Here is a 16,977-nt window from a genome sequence, read left to right on the forward strand (position 1 = left end):
AAGCAAATAAAACACATGATAATTTTAAGTAAGAAAATTTGGCCAAAATTATCACAAAAATACATTTTTACTTAAGTTTTTAAAAACTGTTTGAACATGATTAGAGTAGCTTCTTTGAAATTGCTTATAAAATAATATAAAATACATAAGATGTTTTCTGCTGCATTGCTTAGAATGTGGCTTCTTCACAGTTTAAGAAATCCTGTTCCCTGCTCATATTCAGCAGATGGATTACTGTACAATTCCGTTATTTTTTCTGCAAACATGCCGCAATACCTGATAAAAAAGATACCATTTGTCTATCATTCCTGAACACAGAAATACGTGTAAGAAAACAAGAGTGTAAACATAGACCAAGAAAATTACATCAACAAACAAACAAAGTTTTGAAGCAGTTGCCTGTGTCTAGACAGGATTCCCAGAAAATGCTAGAGATTAATACATGCAAATGATGAATGCTAGATAGTATGATGAATTTTCACAAGGACTTCATAAATACTAGTGTAGCTGTATTACATCGTTCCATAGTGTAAGTGAATGAATAGACATATGGATAAATACGTTAAGGACATATTATGATGACACAAAAGGTACAATAACAATACAGTCATGCTGAAACATAACTAGAAACAAATATAAGGAATACAGCAGAGACATAGAAGGTGACTACAGCAAAGAGCAGCAAAGAAGCTGGGACAAGAATTGAATATGCAGTGTTAGCCTGAAGCTGAAATTGAAACCATGGAACTTATATTTTCATGTTCTTGTGAAAGGCATTATCAAAACTAGAATGTACCAGCAAAGCAGATGTTTGCACTCTTACTGATCCGTCAGTCTTCTGAATTAAACATCAATATTCTTATTTAACTTTGAACAGCAAATACACAATGTCAAACACTGGCAGCACTAACTGTGGAGTCTGAATCCACCATAAGTTTATAACCCTTGGTAAAATCTTTCTAAGGTTGGTTTCTTCCTGCACTAAGTATGAAGAGCATAAGTCAGCACTGTGTCTGGTGCCATTTACACAACAAAACAGGAAATGGAACATACAGCATACATGGAAACACAAAGTACACTGCGCCTGCCTGGTAGTCCTCAGTAGAAATTCCCACCAGGAAAAAAGCATTGGAGCTGCCATTGGTGAAAAATCAAAATTCAGATATAATCTCTATTAATTAATCGTGTCAGTAACTCTCAAGTCTGCCTAAAATAATAATGGACAGATGGAACTGAAATATTCTTCTTTTTTCCTTTCAAATGTTATAGTGAAAGACATGCCAAATATGTACTATAATATTTTCTAATAGATTGAATAAATAGTATTAATAAAATGTATTAAAAAAATGACAAACCAAAACCATAGGCAATCAGAACAAGTCTCTGTGGTTCAATACTCATGATTGCTGCTTATTTACTCCATATCACCTATCATCATGAATAATTAGTGGGGTCTGAGAAATATGTGTTTAACATAGTACTATACAGATATGCATACTTCTTTAGAAAGATCAACAAGGAAGCATGTTGGCATGCACTTATACTCTAAGACATGTCCTGAAAATTATAAAGACAGATGAGGTCTTCAAAAGTCACTCTTTTACAGCGTTTGAGATATCGTAATGAAATCTTAAGAAATCAAAATACTGTTCATCATTAATCAGAGATGTTCATAGAATGTATTTTTAAAAGTGAGTTTGAGGGGCTTTGGTAGCAGTTTTTTTTTTTTCCTTTCCAAAGTAATCACCAGCATAAAGCTAGAACACAAATGACAAATGTTCAGCGGAGACTATGACTGTTTTACTGAAGTGTAGCTGACTTTGTGACATTATCCACATAAAATTTCACAGAATAACACCTTTTTACTTTGAATTTTGATTTACAATTTAGTTCTCCAGTATTGTCAATGAAAAGAAAACCCTTCCATAGAGATCTGCAAGGAAAATGAGTTACTTAAATTGTATTATCCATAAAATTATCCTTACCAAATGGACTTTGTACATTTGCAATACTCTTATTCTGAATATGTAGCTTAACCCAAATGAATCCTACACTAACCATAAAATAGGAGGTATTTCATCATAGCAACAGGACAAGGGGTAATGGGATGAAGCTGGAACACAAAAAGTTCCACTTAAACATGAGAAAAAAACTATCTGAGATTATTCTACAGATTCTGTTAATGTTTAGGGGTTTTTTTTTTCAATAAAATTCTTGTCATGTTATATATGCTACTCTGACTTTCCTTGTTATGCTTTTGCTTCCTCAACTTCTCATATTTTGCAGTTCAACACATTAACATTCTCAAAATCCTGACCAGCTGATGTCGACCTGACTAGTTGATGCACTATTCCAAAACCATGTTAAAGAGTTCCCAAGGGAGCAGAGTGACGATAACTAAGTATTTTGAAGATTTCATATGCAGAGAGAATAGATAAAACAACAATCTCCACAAAGAGACAAGAGGAGCTTCTGCTACAGTATAACTTATTGAGGCACTATTGAGTGTTCAGTCTGTGAAATTCCATTGCCATTGCAGTAAAAAAAAAAAAAAAGGTATATTTTTTAAAAAGAGGAGAACCAGCTGATTATGATGCTTAGAAACTGACATTCATTTTTAGTTGTAGAAAGGCATACTTGGAGAGATGATAATGTGATTAGTGATTGAGTTCAATTTATCAACAATTTCTTCAACTCTCACTGAGGAACTGTAGCACCAAATAAGATGAATTTGTATAGCTGCCAAAACATGCATTTTGTGTTGGCTGAAAGCAAGAGTGGAAGGTGAGAATAGATGCAGAAATTCATGACTTGTTTGTAGTTGGATTTTAATAGTATTACTTGGATAGCTAGAGCAGCTGTGATTTTGTGTTGATTATCTTGCCTCCTACAGAGTTTGCTGTTTGGCTGACAAAATACTCCATCCCTCGAAGTCCAAGTAAAAGATTGAAAGCAAAAAATCCCTACATTTAAAAAGTAGAAAAGTTGTAATAAATTTACTTTGTTTTCTTCTAATGTTTAAAGCTTATTTTTAATTAATGTGCCATTACTGTCCATAGTTAACACCACTGCACTATAGGTTTTCCTGTAATATTTACCAAGTATGTCTTCTGACATCTTATATAATTTGGTGTTATTTTGGACATGCGTAGCATGTGTTAAAAACAGAGAAGATGAAGAAACAGTGGCTTTAGAATTGAGAGTGTCGTTTCCTTCATAAACTATGGTACCGCATACTAAAGAACAATCATATGTGAGAATATATAACTTGAGTAAAAACTGCAGAACTTTTTTCAAGTTCTTCCAAAAGAGCTGCCACAGATGTACATGGTAGAAGTCCATACACTGCACTGGGGGGTGGGGGAAGGATGCAGAAAGAACTAATCACAAAAATCAAAGAACCTGTTTAAATTTTATGCCTAGTTCTTCGTTCCTCAGATAAAATTGTCAAAAATTGCCAACTCATTATATTGTCTTGGTCATGTTTCAAGGAGAAAACAAATACTGATTAACAGAATCATCTGTGGAATTTCATTAAAAAGAATTATTTTAAGAAGCTTTCTGGGTTTGAGCTGTATTGATATGAGAGGAAAATTTCAGATCACATACTGAGGGCTGATGTTTCTTATATGTGAGATTTAAGATTACATTTGCTCGTTAAACTGTTCCTTGAAGCAGCATGAAAGATAAGAACTTCTGCAACCTGATATGCTGATACTGAGTGATGATAAAATTCCAGAAGACTATTAAATATAAGAGACCAGCAATTCCTAGTCTGAACATCTACCTTTGTTGATGAGAAAGGGCTGTTAATCACAACAGCCATCATCGTGTAGAAGCTGATGGAAGCTCCCTTCTGGATTATGGATGGTATATTCAGAATATTTCCCATTCTCTTCAGGTAAATGTATTCTATCCATGCACCTGTTGGAGACAGCAGAAAATTCCAGAGTATTGCTACGTGCATATGCCTTAATGTCCAGTGAATCAGAATAATGCTACAGTAGTGTCTTGGACTTCAGTGATTTTTACAGAAGACATTATGATTCTTTTAGAAATGCAGCTCATTGAATATATATCTTAGTATGCTGCAAATTCCTGAATTTGTTTGGATTCTTTTTTATTTTTTCCACAAGGAAGAAATAATTGAAGAACCTACTGTTTGCAGATCTATAGTGTAACACCAGAGAAGTCAAAAAGACTAGTCTTGAAGAAAAAAAATTGTTGGTTTGATTTGTTGTTCATCTGCAGGCATAGTAGTTACTTTTAAAGAATTCAGACTGGAAATAGTAGAGTGTTCTATGCAGGCTGATAATAGCATGTACAATCTTAAGGAAAAATGTATCTTTTAAAGCTTCATATAACTTTTAGAAAATCTGAACTGATATTTGATTGTTTCATGCTGGAATTTCTTTCAAACTTAAGTTGTTACATAATGAGATGACGCGATTTCCAACACATTCATTAGACATGAAACAGAAAACTGAATTTCTTTCTTTGATTGGTTTTTACTCACAAGAGTTTGAAAGAAAAACAATAAAGGAGGAAAATATGATGATCAGCTGTCCAAAATTACTTCTGTTAAAGATGCAAATCACGAGAAAGAAATGATTGATGATTATTAACGGCCAAAATATTAACATTATATGAAAAAGTAAAATAAGCATTAATATTGGCTATAAAAATATCAATGGTAACCACAAAAAAGTATTTATAACAGAAATGTTTTAACTGTAATAATTTCATATGTAGGTTGCAATTTTAAATTCCGATTCACTCATAAGTACTGTATTTAATTATTTTGCTATCTGCATCTACTCCAACACTGCTATAATGGCATTAACATAGGTGACTGATAGATTTTGACCAGAAAAATTCTCAGATAAAACTGTTAGGTACAATTTTCTTATTCAACACAGACTTCACATAAAACAGTCATTAAAAATAAGCATAACCATACAGCACTAAATATGTATTAATATGGGATCTAGGACTGCTCAGACTCGAGCATTAACTGTGATCTGCCAGAATTTATTCTTCAATGATCATCAATCTCTATGCAACTGAAAAGAATAGTTACGATTAAATACATACAACATCATTATCAACAAGTATAGTTACTCTAAATAAGAGCTGAAAGCTGGTCCTCTTTCTGCTTGAGTCAGTTTACATCTCAAGTAAATATTACTTCAGCTGTAGAAATGACTAGTATACTGAAACTATACTACCATATTACACAGAACTCCCCGTATGGAGTGAGTTACAAAACTGAAAGAATAACACAAGCACTAGGATCCCAGCTTTCTTTCAGGCAGTGATTGTAGCTCAGTCACTAGGATTCTCCTATTAATAGTAAAAGCTCTGAACTGTTTCAGTGCAGTCTCAGCATTTGCCAGGAGTTATCTTGGTCTGAAGTGATTTCAGAATGCTTTACAATTGCAAGTACCTAGTTATTGGGTGACTATCAAAACTTGCTTCCACTTAGCTGCCATTCAGCAGGATCTTGACTGGCTTGAGAGTTGGGCAGAGAGGAACCTCCTGAGGTTCAGCAAGGACAAGTGCAGATTCCTGCATCTGGGAAGGAACAACCCCATGCATCAGTACAGGCTGGGAGTTGACCTGCTGGAGACTAGCTCTGCAGTGAGAGACAGGAGAGTCCTGGTTGAATATATGCCAGTAATGTGCTCTCGTGGCCGAGAAGGCCAATGCCATTCTAGGATGCATCAAGAAGTGTGTCTCCAGCCTGTCAAGGGAGGTTCTCCTCCACCCCTACTCTGCCCTGGTGAGGCCTCCTCTGGACTCCTGTGTCCAGTTCTGGGTTCCTCAGATCAACAGGGACAGAGAACTTCTGGAGAGAGTCCAGCGCAGGGCCACCAAGATGATCAGGGGACTGGAACATCTTCCTTGTGAGGAAAGGCTCCAGGAACTGGGGCTGTTTAGTCTAGAGAAGAAAAGACTGAAGGGGGATCTCATTAATATTTACAAATATATAAAGAGTGGATGTAAGGAGGTTGGGGTAGGTTAGCCTGGATGTGTTCCTGTGCAACCTGATGTAGGAGGACTTGCTTCTGCAGGGGGATTGGACTAGATCTCTAAAGGTCCCTTCCAATCCCTACCATTCCATGAGCTCTGTGCTAAGTATTAAATATGGCAAATGCCTACCTAACAAATGGGTCTCTATCCTAAATGGAACTGGAGAAGACAGTTGATAGCCTTAATAACTAACGGTAAAACAGTATTTAAAAAAAAAAAAAAAAAGTAAAAAATAAAGAAAAAGCCAAATAAACCTGTGCCTGGAAACCTGTGAAGACAAAGCATGTAAGCTGACTGCATACAAAATAAAACAAATAACTTCAAGTTGACTAAAGTCAGGGTCATACTTTCTTGACCTTGGATTCTGTTAGGATTCTTTTTAAGTTGAGGTTGGAGGTAAACTTGTTTGTATTTTCCCCTGGAGAAGAATTTAGGATGGTGGTGAATGATAAACTTTCTCTCCCTTTTGAAATATGTTCAAGCTCTTAAAAGGACAATAAGTACTGTGAACCTTAGGTCTCAGAGGAATACTGGAAGGGTGACTATAACAAGGAAAAGAAAATTAGGGAGATTTGTATAAGTTTCAACTGTAATGCTTTTTTTTCCCCCCTGTATTACTTAGATAATTAAAGTGTTCCTATCACTGTAACTGGAATACAAATAATCGTTTGTTATATTTTGTTTAACAGTATAACATTATTTGGATTGATAACAAATCTTGAATAAATAGGGATCGTAAGCCCCTCTTGCTGATAAAACTCTCATGTAAGAATAAAAAATAACCTTTAAAGTGACAACTACTGCAAGAATCTCAAACTGAGCTTAATGCATTTATATAAAAAATAATTTCTTTTTCATAGAATTTATATTCAAACCATGGGACAGTTTAGCTTTAGTTGCAGGAATAAGTGATGTGATGAGGGTATGCAATTATATAATACAGAGCAGCACAATATGTGCTTTCTTTGGGGAAAAAAAAAGAAAGAAAAAAAAGCAGCACAACTGAGTTTTTCTTACTGATTTGTTCAATAGTTGTATGCAGCTTAGGATCCTTTCCAGATTTTTGTAAAGGTGATATATATTTCATTTAAATTACTGTGGCTAGACAGCAGATAGGAAGTCTGTCTGGAAACTGCAATGAGGTGGAGCCCTGCAGGGTATGTATAAACAACAAGGCTTCCTTAGGGGAAAGAAAAGCACGGAAAGCCAGAAATGCATAACTTGAGCCATGAGAAACAGGGAAATTGTCTGCAGGAGGACAAAGATCCAAATATCACAGATCAAAAAATTTTTGCTCACAAAGTGTCATAATTCTGTAGGACTTTTTGCAACTGAAGAAATAACAGGAAATTATTGCAGTAGCAAGTAAAATGGAGAAAATTAGCTAACCTAGACATATCTGAATGGGCATAGGAATAATTGTTTTCAAGTTAGTTTATTTAATTATTAGCCAATAGAGTTTCTCTGCTCAGTTTCCAAATTTATTTATGTGTATAGATATAAATAAATTCTTATGCTGAACATACCAGTCAAATTGGGTGGAAACCATTGTGTAAAGATGATGAGCTGCTGCTACTAGAGTTTGAAACAGGTTGAAAAGCAGAGATTGCAACATGGCTGCACAAAAAAAGTATTTGCTTCTGCTAGGGAAAGTACCACTGAGGAACAAAACCCTAGAACAAAAGTATACCTTATTTTCAGTAGACTTACAACATTTCCCACTAAACTGCACAAGTTAGGAAACTCAAGGAGTGTATATATTATTAAATTACCAGAAAATATGTATAACACTTTGCTGAAGAAGCAGATCTGTAACAACACATCAACTGAAGAGTTTATATGGATAAATTAATCACAGCTAAAGAAATTAGCCACAGCTCTATAATTCTCAGGTATGCAGGCAAATTCAGTGCAGAGAGGGGCCTGAAGGAAGGTAATTAATTTCTAAATGAGGAAGGAGAGGTAAAAGTGAAATGAGGAAAAAAAGCCTGAGAGCTCTGCAGACCTCAAGGTCAGTGAAGAAGAAGAGGGAGGACATTCTCCTCCCTCCTCTACATCCTGTAGAGACAACCACAGCGAAGCAGGTTGTCCCCCTGCAGCCCACGGAGATCTACAGTGGAGTGGATATCCACACTGCAGCCCATGGAAAACCCCATGCTGCAGCAGGTGGACATGTCCTGAAGAAAGCTGCAGCACACGGAGGGCCCACTCTGAAGCATGCTCGTGGCCCATGGGCAATTCATGCTGGAGCAGTCTGCTCTTGAAAGACTGTATCCTGTGGAAAACATGGAGCAGTTCTTGAAAGGCAGCCTTTGGAAAGGACCCATACTGAACCAGAGGAAATTGTGGGGAATAAATGTCCTCTTGGTGGGATGCTGGTAGGGATAAGAGTTTTCTTTCTCTTTTTATCAGCTACTACCTCTCCATGTCTTATCCAAGAAATAAAAGTTACTAGTAAAATTGCCAATAAATGCATTTGTTGAGGATATCTTATGAGTAAAAACACCCCATATTATTTAATATTTTGGCATTTGCAACAAGGTGAATGATGTGTGTTTAATGTTTTACAACCACATAATTTCATTTTAACAAATACGGTGATAAAATTAATAAAGACAAAATAGTTAATCTGTTTATATAAATCTGTACATTTTCATACAGAATTTGTAAAAATTTTTTAGCATAATTAGGATATATTTGCTAAACATAATAACCTATGGATTCAGGAATTCTTAAAGAATATAAATAAGTCTTTAAGTTCTTAGAAGTCTTAATTTTGAACACGTACAATACTACTTTTTGGGTGAGGTAATGATACTTTTATCCCAATAGACATTGCTGTAGTTCCATTATTACTGCAATCTTGAATCTGTGATATGGAAGCACTGGTAATTGTAGACTAAATAACATCACATGTTATTAACGTTATGCTTTTCTAATCAGATTACATGCTATTTTTTTTTCTTCCTTTACATTTAAAAGCTCTAAAGGAAGCCACTGTAATTTTCACATTATAAAAATTAAAACAGAATATATATATATATATGTGATTAACAGACCAAAACTCCAAATGAGACTTCTGAAATGTGCTGGTAAAATGGTATTTATTCAGTTTAGAAGTCTAATTATTCAGAAAACTATTTTCTTAATGCAAATTTCTATATTAAATATATACTTTTGTAAACTACTTTAAGAGGAACATTTAAAGAGTACTGTGTTAACTAAATGAATTTTTACCAAGTAATCCCTGAGGGTATAACATTAGATTTCATCTACCTATAAGATACATTTAAGCATGTTACATGATCAGCTTGCAGTAAGGTAAAGATTACCACATGCTATTAATTCATCGACCTTTTGCATAAATGTCATAACTTGATTTCTGCTTGTACAAGCAGAAATTTATAGAAAGACAAAAACCATCTCATTGTTGATACCATTATTTATCATATTGCAAAATTTTTAAATATTAATAATACACTTTGAGTCCATTTATAGATGGCAGTTATTTTAACCATGAATCAGAGCTCAGACCTATGATTCAGTTAAGCAGTCCTAAGAAATCTCATTTGCTGAATTTCAGCTGTCAGTAAGAAGTGGTGCAGTCCTCCCTTTTCCTAATGCAAAAAAATATGACTCTTGCTTACGCTTTAGGTTAAGTTGCACAGTCTCTTATCACAGGTGATAGACATACACTGGTGTATCAGCATTGTTGTGTTAAACTGCCATAAACTGACTGTTTAAAATCTGAGAACTGGAATCAATAGGAAGAGAGTGTATGAGTAGCTATACACAGGGAGATGGTACAGTGAAACTATGATAGGAAGGTGTGGTTTTTCAAGTGTACTAAAAATATTAATAAATTATTAAGAATTAATTATTACTTAGAATTAGATAATTTGTTAAACAAAACAAGAGATTGAAAAACAGAATTCAAGCCACTTGCATTCATCCTGGTTTAGTCATATATATCCAAAAATATTTTTCCCCTAATACACAAGAGTATTCAAGTTGCTTTTCAGATCTGAAAAACTGCTAGCAGGTTTTAATAGCATAAAATACATTTTGCCAGCACTGTACTGCTGATTGTGCAATTGGTTGTTCTCACCTTCTATGAGTTTCCACTGTACATAGAGAATTTAACGTTTCAAAAGTCTCTGGAGAATATCCTATAGTACATCATTGAATATTACTAAATGACTCCAATCTGTACGTGGTTGTATTACTTATTGTAGTGTCTCTACTTCATCAGACAAGTAACAGCTATTTCGAAGACTCTTAGCACATAATACAATTGATACTTGGGCAGAAGCTCATGAAACAATATTTTTTGTAGTAGAAAGAATGAATAGTCAAGTCCAAGCTGCGCTGGTATAGTACAAATTGTCGGTACATAATAAGTACCCTGATAACTTCAGTCTCCATTAATGTAACAGATGGAATATCATCAGAGATGACTAAATTAAAAAAGCTAATATTGGAACGGAAAGAAATTCCATTTCCAAGCCTGTATGGCTTTATTTCAGAAAGTAAATGCAGCACCACAGCCCACAGAAAATACCCCAAAATATCTGCTTAGTGCATAGGTAGTACATAAGGAAAGAGATTAAATGGGAGACAGTTTTTAAGTTTGACATACAAATTAGGTAGAAACAGAATTATCCATTTACAGAACAGGTAAAAGCTTTGTACTTATGTTTGTACTCATGTTAAACGCTTGATTAAATTAGTGATGTTCCTAAATAAACATCCTATTCTCCCTAGTTTAAGCTTTTAACGCGGAATAGGTATAAAATTTTATATTTTCTTAGGGTTTTGTGATCTTTAAAGAAACAATAACTTTGCTTACTTAATTCTGAGTGGAAAGTGGTCCTAAAGTTTTACTGAAAGGAAAAATCTGCAGAAATGAGAGAATTCTAGAATTGTGTAATATACAAATACAGTCATCCTTGCAACATGAATACATGGATCTGTGTATGTAAAGCCATTTGAGTTTACTGTTGGTAACACAGCACTCAATTTCTCTCCTAGAAGAGGAAAAAGTCTGAAGGGCCCTCTAGCCACATAGCTGATATTTATTATTGAGTTATCAATATAATCACCAACCAAGCCTGCATTAGGGAACAGGCTATGATACATCAAAATGATTTCTAGTTTTAATTTTGCTAAACTTACACATCACTACAGATATGGTTACCTAAAGGAGTGTGTGGAACTCCTGATGATGATTGGGCTACTTTAGGAATTTGAAATATCCACAGTGGCTTGCAGCTTTCCTACTGTAATGCTTCCTCAGCTCACCCAGGAGAGCTGCTCTGTATTTCTAACTGCATACAATCTCACCCCTCCCAAATCAATCTTCCAACTAAAATACTGTCATGTCCCAAAACTGTACATGCTACTTTTAGCTTCTAGTTAACTGAAGAGTTTACCCCAACTTAATATTAATGTAGATGAAGATGAAAGAGCTCCAAAACATATGCAGATTTTTACAGATCAGATGACTGATGAGAGTATACTATTCAGTGCTCATATGGGTTCCATATTTTGCATCTGTCACAAGGTTTGAATCTCTATATTCTCAACAATACTAATTAACTAATACCAGTCACAATATTTTTCACTATTCTATTTCATAGGCTTAACATGTGATGCCCACCATGATTTATTTTGGTTTTAAAACATGATTAAAAAATCTTTGATGCCTAATTGCTTTCAAAGTGTCTCAAAGGAAAATAAGAACGGGTTTTTTCCGGTACATCAGCAGCAAAGGGAAGATTAGGAGGAATGTGGGCCCGTTGTTAAACACAGAGGGTGCCTTAGTGGCAAAGGACACAGAGAAGACCAAAATACCAAAAGCTTTCTTGGCTTCAGTCTTTACAGTCAAGGCCAGCCCTCAGGAAGCTGAGTCCAGCAAGGATAGTAGGATGGTCTGGACAACAGAGGACTTGTTCTGGGTGGAAGAGTTTAAAGTTTTGTTGGGTAAGCTTAACACTCTTAAGTCAATGGGTTCCGATGGGATGCATCTGAGAGTGCTGAGGGAGCTGGCTGATATGATTGCTAAGCCACTCACCATCATTTTTGAGCAATCATGAAGGACAGGTGAGGTGTCTGAGGACTAGAAAAAGGCAAGTGTCACTCCAGTCTTCAAAAAAGGCAAGAAAGATGACCCAAGAAACCATAGGCTGGACAGCCTCACCTCTATCCCTGGAAAGGTGATGGAACAACTCTTCCTAAACGTAATCACTAAATATATGAAGGAAAAGATGGTTATCAGAGGGAATCCACATGGATTCACCAACAGGAAATCCTGTTTGACCAACCTAATATCCTTCTAAGAGGGGATGAGGAGACAGAATGTACCCTCAGCAAGTTCATTGATGACAACAAACTGGGAGGACTGGCTGATTCCCCAGAAGGCTGTGCTGCCATTCAGCGGGATCTTGACCAGCTTGAGAGTTGGGCAGAGAGGAACCTCATGAGGTTCAACAATGACAAGTGCAGAGTCCTGCACCTGGGAAGGAACAACTCCATGCACCAGTACAGGATGGGAGCTGACCTGCTGGAGAGCAGCTCTGCAGTGAGAGACAGGGGAGTCCTGGTTGACAACAAACTGAACATGAGCCAGCAACGTATCCTCGTGGCCAAGAAGGCCAATGGCATCCTGAGATGCATCAAGAAGAGTGTAGCCAGCAGGTCAAGGAAGGTTCTTCTCCCCCTCTACTCTGCCCTGTTGAGGCCTCATCTGGAGTACTGTGTCCAGTTCTGGGCTCCCCAGCTCAACAGGGACAGCGAACTTCTGGAGACTCCAGCACAGGGCCACCAAGATGATCAGGGGACTGGAACATCTTTCATATGAGGAAAGGCTGCGGTAGCTGGGGCTGTTTAGTCTAGAGAAGAGGAGACTGAGGGCAGGGATCTCATATTTACAAGTATATAGATGATGGGTGTCAGGATGTTGGGAGATTCCTTTTTTCTATGGTATCTAGCAACAGGATAAGGGGTAATGGGATGAAGCTGGAACACAAAAAGTTCCATTTATACATAGTGAAAAACTATTTTACTGTGAGAGTGACAAACTACTGGCACAGGCTGCCCGTGGAGGTTGTGGAGTCTCCTTCCTTGGAGGTCTTCAAGACCTGCCTGGATGTGTTCCTGTGCGGCCTGATCTAGATGGACCTGCTTCTGCAGGGGGGTTGGACTAGATGATCTCCAAAGGTCCCTTCCAACCCCTACCATTCTATGATTCTATGAATTGTATAATCAAACACAATTGCAGCTGCCTACATAAACTCTGCAGGTCTGTGCTAATGTTACAACAGCAAAAATATTAAGTAGAAGCTTATATACAACACGTAGTTGAAACAGGTTATAACAATTTTCTTCAATAGGTCAAGGAGACGTACCCTTTACATTTTTCAGACTATTTGAAAGAGCAAAGTTCCTTTCTAAAGACAGATTTTTATTGCTCAGAAAAAAGAAAGAAATCTCTTGGAATTGATTAAAGTACCCTAGATACATCTATGTTTCCTCTTATTGGGTGATTAATTTCAAATAGAGACCTGACTTTTGATGATCTATCTCTAAAAAAAGGAGACACAATTAACTGACTCTGTAACGATGCTATTGAGCAGTACCAATAACATGTACAGAGGGTAAAAAATTTTTATGTTCTTTTTCTTAATTTTTTAATAGCTGAAGTGGAGTTAATAGTCTTGGGGAAAAAAAGCAGAGATGACTTTTCAATGAAAAAAAATCAAAACAAAACCTATAATCTTTACCTTTGCCTATTGCCTGATCATGAAAATTATTAAAAACTCTACAAGCTTTGATTTGCATGTCAATATAGAGTGAATTCAAACTTGGAAAAGAATTCTTTGGAAAAAAAATACCATGAATATTCATGGGGACACTGGTTATTATTCCAATTGTAGGTAGATGGAAGGAAGCAGAATTCGAGCTATCTCTGTGGCCTCCATGATGAAGTTAAAAATCAGAGATTTTTATCTGAGTATCAGATTCTGGACTGTGACTTGTCTGCATTGACTTCTTTCATTCATTTTATATGTTTAAATAATAAATTCTTCAAAGTAAAGATTGTCCCTTTGGAGACATGTCACATGCAGTGAAGCTACTATCTCATATCAAGCCCCACCCGTTACCGTCATTTGTATTCGAAATCACAGCTTGAAATAGTAATTACAACAAACAATGCTTAGCTTTCATATTTCTGCTAAAATTAGATATTAGGAAAGTAGTGTATGAAACTCTGCCTTCATACTTCTGCAGAATGTGCAGGAATCGATATTTTTGTATCAGAGAATCAAGATATGCTCCTTTTCAAGAATGCATTTAGATATGTATTTGCTTGTCCAAAATCCATTTAATACGTGATTACAGCAAATCAAATCCAATCACTATTCATCCTTCTGTTCTACAAAAAGCAACTCTTTTCCTGTCTCTTCTTTTTACTGGGAAAAGAGCCAGGCCTGCTGGATGCACAGAGGTCTGTAGGAACATGCCATTTCAAATCACAGCAGAAAGCAGTATGGCCATATTGGCATATTAGTGAAAGGACATGCAATGATGGGGAGCTGGGGACTAGAAGTCCAGAGGCAGAACACATGCATCAAGCAGAGAGTTTTGGCTTGATACTGCAACAGCAGATGAAGGTCTAGCCTTGGACGAAATCTCTATCTACATTTTCAAATCTTTAAGGGTGAGCCAAACACCTTCTGTCACAAATAATCACTCATTTATTCAGGCTTACCCGTTTTCACATATTTATGGGTTAGAAAGACATAAAAGGATTACAGAGGTCATCTAACATGACCTCCTGGAAAAATTTTCCATTTAAACATTCAAGAGAGGTCAGAGGAAGCAGAAAGTTCACTTTATTTCAAATTGTCCATGAGGGACTGCACACTGTGTAGCAGATTGTTCTAAAGGCTATCTTATAAAACAGAGAGGAAAAGGCTTCTTTGCTTTCTGGTTTGAACTCATATGGATTCAACTTTCAAATACACCGTTCTGATGTACTAAAAACTTTTATCAAAGTTATATTTTCCTAAGAGATAATTATAGACCTCTTACTCATTAACATTGTCCTTCTTAAGCCTAGCAGGGTCATTTCTTTGATCTATGACTTTGGTGCATATTTTCCATTCTCCTGGACATAACTTCAAAACTCAGAAAAGTCTATGTCCTAGATACAGGATCTATCAATTGAAAGAAAATATTCTGAATCCATGCAGGGTAAGAATGATCTCACATTGAGTCTTTTTCCTTATCCACATGAAGTATGCTTACATTTTAGCAAAACAAAATAACCTGATTGAGGTGCTACATACTTAAACTAATGACAGTATAATTTAAAAACAAGAACAAGAATTCTTTTTTATTCATCATCACGATACTTTAATTGGAGAAGTTCCTCCATCTTTTACTGAAAAAATTCAGCCTTTAAAGATATTCTAAGTTCAAAACATTTTTTTGATAAAATGTAATCTATACCAAAAAAATGTTCTAAAAGTGTTAAAAATTCCAAAAGATTAATTAATTGAATGTAGATCATAATTTTTAGTTTGATACAAGTATGTCTGCTGATTCGATATTACTTCAAAACTTACTTCAATTTAAGACTATGATACAAACACTACTTTTCTCTCCATTTCTTCAATTAATCTTTTCCTTTGCTGTCTTTGTGAAAAACATTGTTGTAACATTCAAAAATTATTCAATTATTTAATCACTGTCATTTTATTCCCTATTCACCTAATTTGGTAGGAAAGCACAAGCCAACTCTTTGGCATCCCAGAGCTGGAAGACTGCAGGGCAAACAGAAGCATATTTTATAGCTCAAAAAGATATACAATATTTTAGAACATTCATTCAACATTCAGGAAAAACTGTCCCAGGAGCAATGCACATAGAGTTTTTTCATTGGCAAGAACAAAAGGAAACCATATAACTCATTCTTATTATCTTCCACATACAGTATGTCAGCACAGAACTAGAAAGTGAATTTAGGTTTTAGTTTGGTTGTCACTATTATTCAATTGAACCACAGCTCAGAGAATGCTACAGTTAAGTGTTTGAGGAGTTTAGTGACCTGCAGTTTGATGTAAGAATGTAATACTGTCCTACACAAGCATTAAATAAGTTTTAGGTTTCAACTGCACCAATATTTTGTAGCTTGTTTCTCCAATTTGTTTTCATTTGCAATGTCTGATTTAACAAAATATTTTTTGGAACATTCCAAACATAAGTGAAAGGCTACATTTGCAATCAAGTACAGTCCTTGTGCAACAGAAGATGAGCTTTGACTTGAAATACTTGAGGAGAGAAAATGCTTTGTTTTAATGCAAAACTATTTTTAAAATATTAAATAATTATTCTTATGTTGCTCTGAAATGGAAATCACAGAGCAGGAAAATGATAGACAAAGCCTCACAAACTGCCTCAGTTTCAGGAAAGGTCAAGTCAGAGACTACATCTGATCAGACATTCCCCTTTAGAACACAAATAATGGAAGTATGTATATAACTGAGAAACTTATATTTATTATACAGATTAGTGATGTGATTGCTGTATGTTTGTCAATTGCTTTCTTAAGCAATAGCTCTCAATAGGCAAACATCTGAAAGAAGACTGCAATGCTACTTTATTATCTGGAGTAAAAATTCTGAATTAGCCATTCAGAAAAATGGTAGGTATCTCCTACTTTAAAAAGCACAGAGAAATTCTGTAGTTTATGTAAGAAAATTGAGATGAAAACATTTGTTCAAATCCTAAAAGAAAATGGAAGGAAAAATTAAAAAGTAAAAAAAGCGTGTAGAAACAGCTTCTTATCCACATGGTTAAGAACAACATTACATTGTCTCTCTTGCTTTCATCATTCCACATAATTATAGCTTTTGTTCCCACAGTAACTGACTTTCTTCA

At 35.6% G+C, this 16,977-nt stretch overlaps 1 protein-coding gene across 1 annotated transcript in view; it reads right to left on the minus strand.

Annotated features, from left to right (window-relative positions):
- Nucleotides 1-16,977, minus strand: part of NCAM2 (neural cell adhesion molecule 2) — a 271,912-nt gene that overhangs the window by 87,246 nt on the left and 167,689 nt on the right. The window lies entirely within an intron of this gene.

Source organism: Colius striatus, chromosome 1 (genome assembly GCF_028858725.1).
Source record: "Colius striatus isolate bColStr4 chromosome 1, bColStr4.1.hap1, whole genome shotgun sequence".
In the NCBI taxonomy this organism is placed as follows: Eukaryota; Metazoa; Chordata; class Aves; order Coliiformes; family Coliidae; genus Colius; species Colius striatus.